The sequence below is a fragment of the Arachis ipaensis genome, chromosome B8 (assembly GCF_059453495.1).
Source record: "Arachis ipaensis isolate K30076 ecotype BB chromosome B8, ASM5945349v1, whole genome shotgun sequence".
Lineage (NCBI taxonomy): Eukaryota > Viridiplantae > Streptophyta > Magnoliopsida > Fabales > Fabaceae > Arachis > Arachis ipaensis.
This window is the reverse complement of record NC_142443.1, coordinates 57,914,887-57,922,095: the sequence shown is the minus strand read 5'-3', so window position 1 is coordinate 57,922,095 and position 7,209 is coordinate 57,914,887. Positions and strand designations below refer to the sequence as shown.

The following is a 7,209-nucleotide window of genomic DNA, read 5'->3' as shown; positions in this document are numbered from 1 at the left end:
AATCCTTGCTACAATTAATGATTTAATTCAAAATTTTCAAGTTGTTACTTGCCTATTAAGAAATGATCAAATTTTAAATTCTAGAATCATATCTTCTAATTTCTTGTTAGTCAGGTAATCAACTTTAATTTTAAAAACTTTCTATTTTTTGTTTGTTTTTCAATCATATCTTCTCAATCATATCTTTTTCAAAATAACTTTTAATCATATCTTTTTGATTGCCAATTTCAAAATCTTTTTCAAAATCACTTAACTACTTTCTCAACATTAATTTTCGAAAATCATCAATCATTTTTTCAAAATTTCTTTTAATTATTTCAAAATTTTTTACTTTAATTTCGAAAATTCTTCCCCTCTTCTCAAATTCTTCTATTTAAAGGACTAACACTTCTCCATTATCAGCAATTCGAACTCTGCCCCTCTTGATAAGTTCAAATTCTCTCTTCTCTACCTCATCCTTCTATTTTTATTTTCCTATGACACCTCAAGAAATCTCTATACTGTGACATAGAGGATTCCATATTTTCTTCTTCTCTCTTTTCATATGAGCAGGAGTAAGGACAAAGACATTCTTGTTGAGGCTGTACTGAACCTGAAAGGACCTTGAAGAAAAAGCTAAGAGAAGCTAAAGTGCAACTCTCTAGAAAGGACCTAACAGAAATTTTCAAATAAGAAGAAGCCATGGTAGCCAAAAACAACAACAATGCCAACAATGCAAGGAAGGTGCTTGGTGACTTTACTGCACCTACTCCCGACTTCTATGGGAGAAGCATCTCAATTCCTGCTATTGGAGCAAACAACTTTGAGCTTAAGCCTCAATTAGTTTCTCTGATGCAACAGAATTGCAAGTTTCATGGACTTCCATTGGAAGATCCTCATCAGTTCTTAGCTGAATTCTTGCAAATCTGTGGTACTGTTAAGACCAATGGGGTTGACCCTGAGATCTATAGACTTATGCTCTTTTCCTTTGCTGTAAGAGACAGAGCTAGAACATGGTTGGATTCACAACCTAAAGAGATCCTGAACTCTTGGAAAAAGCTAGTCAATGCCTTCTTGGCAAAGTTCTTTCCACCTCAAAAATTGAGCAAGCTTAGAGTGGAAGTCCAAACTTTCAGACAGAAGGAAGGTGAATCCCTTTATGAAGCTTGGGAAAGATATAAGCAATTGATCAGAAGGTGTCCTTCTGACATGCTTTCAGAATGGAACATCATAGGTATCTTCTATGATGGTCTATTTAAACTGTCAAAGATGTCATTGGACAGCTCTGCTGGAGGATCTCTTCATCTGAAGAAGACGCCTGCAGAAGCTCAGGAACTCATTGAAATGGTTGCAAATAACCAATTCATGTACACTTCTGAAAGGAATCCTGTGAATAATGGGATAAATCAGAAGAAAGAAGTTCTTGAGATTGATACTCTGAATGCCATATTGGCTCATAACAAAATATTGACTCAGCAAGTCAATATGATCTCTCAGAGTCTGTCTGGCATGCAAGCAGCAACAGGCAGTACTAAAGAAGCTTCATCCGAAGAAGAAGCTTATGATCCTGAGAACCCAGCAATGGAAGAGGTGAATTACATGGGAGAATCCTATGGAAACACCTATAATCCTTCATGGAGAAATCATCCAAACCTCTCATGGAAGGATCAACAGAGGCCTCAACAAGGCTTCAACAATAATAATGGTGGAAGAAATAGGTTTAGTAATGGCAAACCTTTTTCATCATCTTCTCAGTAACAAACAGAGAATTCTAAGCAGAGCCACTCTAACTTAGCAACTGTAGTCTCTGATCTAACTAAAACCACTCAAAGTTTCATGACTGAAATAAGATCCTCTATTAGAAATTTGGAGGCACAAATGGGTCAGCTGAGTAAGAAAATTACTGAACTCCCTCCTAGTACTCTCCCAAGCAATACAGAAGAGAATCCAAAAAGAGAGTGCAAGGCCATCAACATTACCCACACGGCCGAATTTGGAGAGGAGGAAGAGGCAGTGATTTCCACTGAGGAAGACCTCAATGGACGTTCACTGGCCTCCAACGAGTTCCCTAATTAGGAACCATGGGAATCTGAGGCCCATACAGAGACCATAGAGATTCCATTGAATTTAGTTATGCCATTCATGAGCTCTGATGAGTATTCTTCCTCTGAAGAGGATGAAGATGTTACTGAAGAGCAGGTTGCTAAGTACCTTGGAGCAATCATAAAGCTAAATGCCAAGTTATTTGGTAATGAGACTTGGGAGGATGAACCCCCTTGCTCACCAAAGAACTAGATGACTTGACTAGGCAGAGATTACCTCAAAAGAGACAGGATCCTGGAAAGTTCTCAATGCCTTGTACCATAGGCACCATGACCTTTGAGAAGGCTCTGTGTGACCTAGGGTCAAGCATAAACCTCATGCCTCTCTCTGTAATGGAGAAGCTAGGGATCCTTGAGGTACAAGCTGCAAGACTCTCACTAGAGATGGCAGACAATTCAAGAAAACAGGCTTATCGACTTGTAGAGGATGTCTTGGTAGAGGTTGAAGACCACTACATCCCTGTTGATTTCATAATCCTAGACACTGGGAAGTGTATGGATGAATCCATCATCCTTGGCAGACCCTTCCTAGCCACAGCAAAAGCTGTGATTGATGTTGACAGAGGAGAATTGGTCCTTCAAGTGAATAAGGACTCCCTTGTGTTTAAAGCTCAAGGATCTCCCTCTGTAACCATGGAGAAGAAGCATGAAAAACTTCTCTCAATACAGAGTCAAACAAAATCTCCACATTCAAAGTCTAAGTTTGGTGTTAAGAGGCCTTCATCATGCTCTGAGTATCTGTGAGGCTCCATGAGAGCCCACTGTCAAGCTACTGACATTAAAGAATCGCTTGTTGGGAAGCAACCCAATTTTACTTATCTATGTTAAATTTTTATTTTCCATTGTTATTTTATGTTTTTTGTAGGTTTATGATCATGTGAAGTCACAAAAACAATTGAAAAGCAAAAACAAACTGAAAAACAGAATGAAAAATAGCACACCCTGGAGGAGAAGCCTACTGGCGTTTAAACACCAGTAAGGGTAGCAGAATGGGCATTAAACGCCCAGTCTGGCACCATTCTGGGCATTTAACGCCAGAAATGGGCACTAGACTGGCGTTTAACACCAGAAAAGGACAAGAAGCTGGCTTTAAATGCCAGAAATGGGCAGCAACCTAGCGTTTAACGCCAGGATTGGCAGCAAAGGGCGTTTTGCAATTCTAGTTGGTGCAGGGATGAGAACTCCTTGACACCTCAGGATCTGTGGACCCCACAGGATCCCCACCAACCTCAACTCACTCTCTCTCTTCTTCACAGCTTTTCATAATACTCTTCCCCAAATACCCTTCACCAATCACCTCAATACCTCTTCCCCAAAAACCCTTCACCAATCCACATCCATCCATCATAAATCCAAGCTACCTCACCATTCAAATTCAAACCACTTTCCCTCCCAAACCCACCCATACATGGCCAAACCGTACTCTATCCCCACTCCTATATAAACCCATCTTCACCCCTTCATTTTCACAAATCTTAAACACTACTTCTCCCTCTTGGCCGAAACACTAACCCCCCTCCATCTCCTCTATTTTCTTTTTCTTCTACTCTTTTCTTTCTTCTTGTGCTCGAGGACGAGCAAATCTTCTAAGTTTGGTGTGGTAAAAGCGTTGCTTTTTGTTTTTCCATAACCATTTATGGCACCAAAGGCCGGAGAAACCTCTAGAAAGAGGAAAGAGAAGGCAAAAGCTTCCACCTCCGAGTCATGGGAGATGGAGAGATTCATCTCAAGGGTGCATCAAGACCACTTCTATGAAGTTGTGGCCAAGAAGAAGGTGATCCCCAAGGTCCCTTTCAAGCTCAAAAAGGGTGAATACCCAGAGATCTGACATGAGATTCGAAGAAGAGGTTGGGAAGTTCTCACCAACCCCATTCAACAAGTCAGAATCTTAATGGTTCAAGAGTTCTATGCCAATGCATGGATCACCAAGAACCATGATCAAAGTGTGAATCCGGACCCAAAGAATTGGCTTACAATGGTCCGAGGGAAACGCTTGGACTTTAGTCCGAAAAATGTAAGGTTGGCATTTAACTTGCCTATGATGCAAGGAGATGCACGCCCCTACACTAGAAAGGTCAACTTTGATCAAAGGTTGGACCAAGTCCTCATAGACATTTGTGAAGAGGGCGCTCAATGGAAGAAAGATTCAAGAGGGAAGCCGGTACAACTAAGAAGGCATGACCTCAAGCCCGTGGCTAGGGGATGGTTGGAGTTCATCCAACACTCAATCATTCCCACTAGCAACCGGTCTGAAGTTACTATATACTGGGCTATCATGATCCATAGCATCATGACTGGAGAGGAAGTAGAAGTTCACGAGGTTATATCCCTAGAACTCTACAAGGTGGCGGACAAGTCCTCTACTTTGTCAAGGTTAGCCTTCCCTCATCTCATTTGTCACCTCTGCAATTCAGCTGGAATTTACATAGAGGAAGACATCCTCGTTGATGAGGACAAGCCCATCACTAAGAAAAGGATGGAGCAAACAAGAGATCCCACTCATGGGCAAGAGCATGAGGAAATTCCTCATCATGAAATCCCTGAGATGCCTCAAGGGATGCATTTTCCTCCACAAAATTATTGGGAGCAAATTAACACCTCCCTAGGAGAATTGAGTTTCAATATGGGACAACTAAGGGTGGAGCACCAAGAGCATTCTATCCTCCTCCATGAAATTAGAGAAGACTAAAGAATCATGAGAGAGGAGCAACAAAGGCAAGGAAGAGACATTGAGGAGCTCAAGCACTCCATAAGATCTTCAAGAGGAAGAACTAGCCGCCATCACTAAGGTGGACCCGTTCTTTAATTTTCTTGTTCTTTATTTTCTGGTTTTTTAATTTTATGCTTTATGTTTATCTATGTTTGTGTCTTTATTACATGATCATTAGTGTCTTAGAGACTATGTCTTAAAGTTATGAATGTCCTATGAATCCATTACCTTTCTTAAAAGAAAAATGTTTTTAATTGCAAAAGAAAAAGAAATGCACGAATTTCGAATTTTAAAATAGATTAATTATTTTGATGTGGTGGCAATACTTTTTGTTTTTCTTAATGAATGCTTGAACAGTGCATATTTTTTTGAATTTGTTATTTAAGAATGTTAAAATTGTTGGCCCTCGAAAGAATGATGGAAAAGGAGAAATGTTATTGATAATCTGAAAAATCATAAAAATGATTCTTAAAGCAAGAAAAAGCAGTGAATAGCAAAGCTTGCAGAAAAAAAAAGAGAAAAATAGGCAAAAAATAAAGAAAAAAAAGAAAGAAAAATCAAGTAGAAAAAGCCAATAGCCCTTTAACCAAAAGGCAAGGGTAAAATAAAAAAGATCCAAGGCTTTGAGCATCAGTGGATAGGAGGGCCTATAGGAATAAAATCCTGGCCTAAGCGGCTAAACCAAGTTGTCCCTATCCATGTGCTTGTGGCGTGAAGGTGTCAAGTGAAAACTTGTGACTAAGCGGCTAAAGTCATGGTCCAAAGCAAAAAGAGTGTGCTTAAGAGCTCTGAACACCTCTAATTGGGGACTCTAGCAAAGCTGAGTCACAATTTGAAAAGGTTCACCCAGTTATGTGTCTGTGGCATTTATGTATCCGGTGGTAATACTGGAAAACAAAATGCTTAGGGCCATGGCCAAGACTCATAAAGTATCTATGTTCAAGAATCAACATACTGAACTAGGAGAATCAATAACACTATCTGAATTCTGAGTTTCTATAGAAGCCAATCATTATGAACTTCAAGGGATAAAGTGAGATGCCAAAACTGTTCAGAAGCAAAAAGCTAAGAGCCCCGCTCATCTAATTAAGACTGATCTTCATAAATGTTTTTGGAATTCATTGTATATTCTCTTCTTTTTATCCTACTTTGTTTTTAGTTGCTTGGGGACAAGCAACAATTTAAGTTTGGTGTTGTGATGAGCGGATAATTTATACACTTTTTGGAATTGTTTTTAGTATGTTTTTAGTTTATTTTAATTAGTTTTTATTATGTTTTTATTAGTTTTAAAATAAAAATTACATTTCTGGACTTTAGTATGAGTTTGTGTGTTTTTCTGTGATTTCAGGTATTTTCTGGCTGAAATTGAGGGACCTGAGCAAAAATCTGATTCAGAGGCTGAAAAAGGACTGCACATGCTGATAGATTCTGACCTCTCTGTAATCAAAGTAGATTTTTTGGAGCTACAGAACCCCAATTGGCGCGCTCTCAATTGCTTTAAAAAGTAGACATCATGGGCTTTCCAGCAATATATAATAGTCCATACTTTGCCTGAGATTTGATGGCCCAAACCTGCGTTCCAAGTCAACATAGAAATTCTAGCATCAAAACGCCAGAACTGGCATAAAAGATGGAGTTAAACGCCCAAACTGGCACAAAAGTTGGCGTTTAACCCCAAGAGAAGCCTCTACACGTGAAAGCTTCAATGCTCAGTCCAAGCATACACCAAGTGGGCCCGGAAGTGGATTCTGCATCATTTACTCATTTCTGTAAACCCTAAGTTACTAGTTTTCTACAAATAGGACCTTTTGCTATTGTATTTTCATCTTTGATTAGTCTTATGCTATCTTAGACCTTTATGGGAGGCTGGCCATTCAGCCATGCCTAGACCTATTGTTCTTATATATTTTCAACAGTGGAGTTTCTACACACCATAGATTACGGTGTGGAGCTCTGCTGTTCTTCATGAATTAATGCAATTACTACTGTTTTTCTATTCAATTCATGCCTACTTCTTCTCCAAGATATACTCTCATACTTAATTCAGTTAAGTCAGAATGGAGGGGTGACCCGTGACAATCACCCAATCTTCGTTACTCGCTTAACCAAGGTCGCGTGCCTGACAACCACAAAGCGATCTACATGATGTTCAACATAGTCATTGGACGACAGCTGGAGTATACTCTCTTGGGTTTCTAATCTAAGATTAGAACCTTCGTGGTAAAGGCTAGAATTATTGGTGGTCATTCTTGAGATCCAGAAAGTCTAAACCTTGTCTGTGGTATTCCGAGAAGGATCTGGGAAGGAATGACTATGACGAGCTTCAAACTCACGAGTGTTGGGCATAGTGACAGACACAAAAGGATCAATGAATCCTATTCCAACATGATCGAGAACCGACAGATGATTAGTCGTGCG

At 39.6% G+C, this 7,209-nt stretch overlaps 1 non-coding gene across 1 annotated transcript; it reads right to left on the bottom strand.

Annotated features, from left to right (window-relative positions):
* Positions 1 to 1,086: 1,086 nt before the first annotated feature.
* On the bottom strand, positions 1,087 to 1,194 carry LOC148548221 (small nucleolar RNA R71). Its single transcript, XR_015897860.1, has one exon. It is a non-coding gene; the product is annotated as a small nucleolar RNA R71 (small nucleolar RNA).
* Positions 1,195 to 7,209: the final 6,015 nt, after the last annotated feature.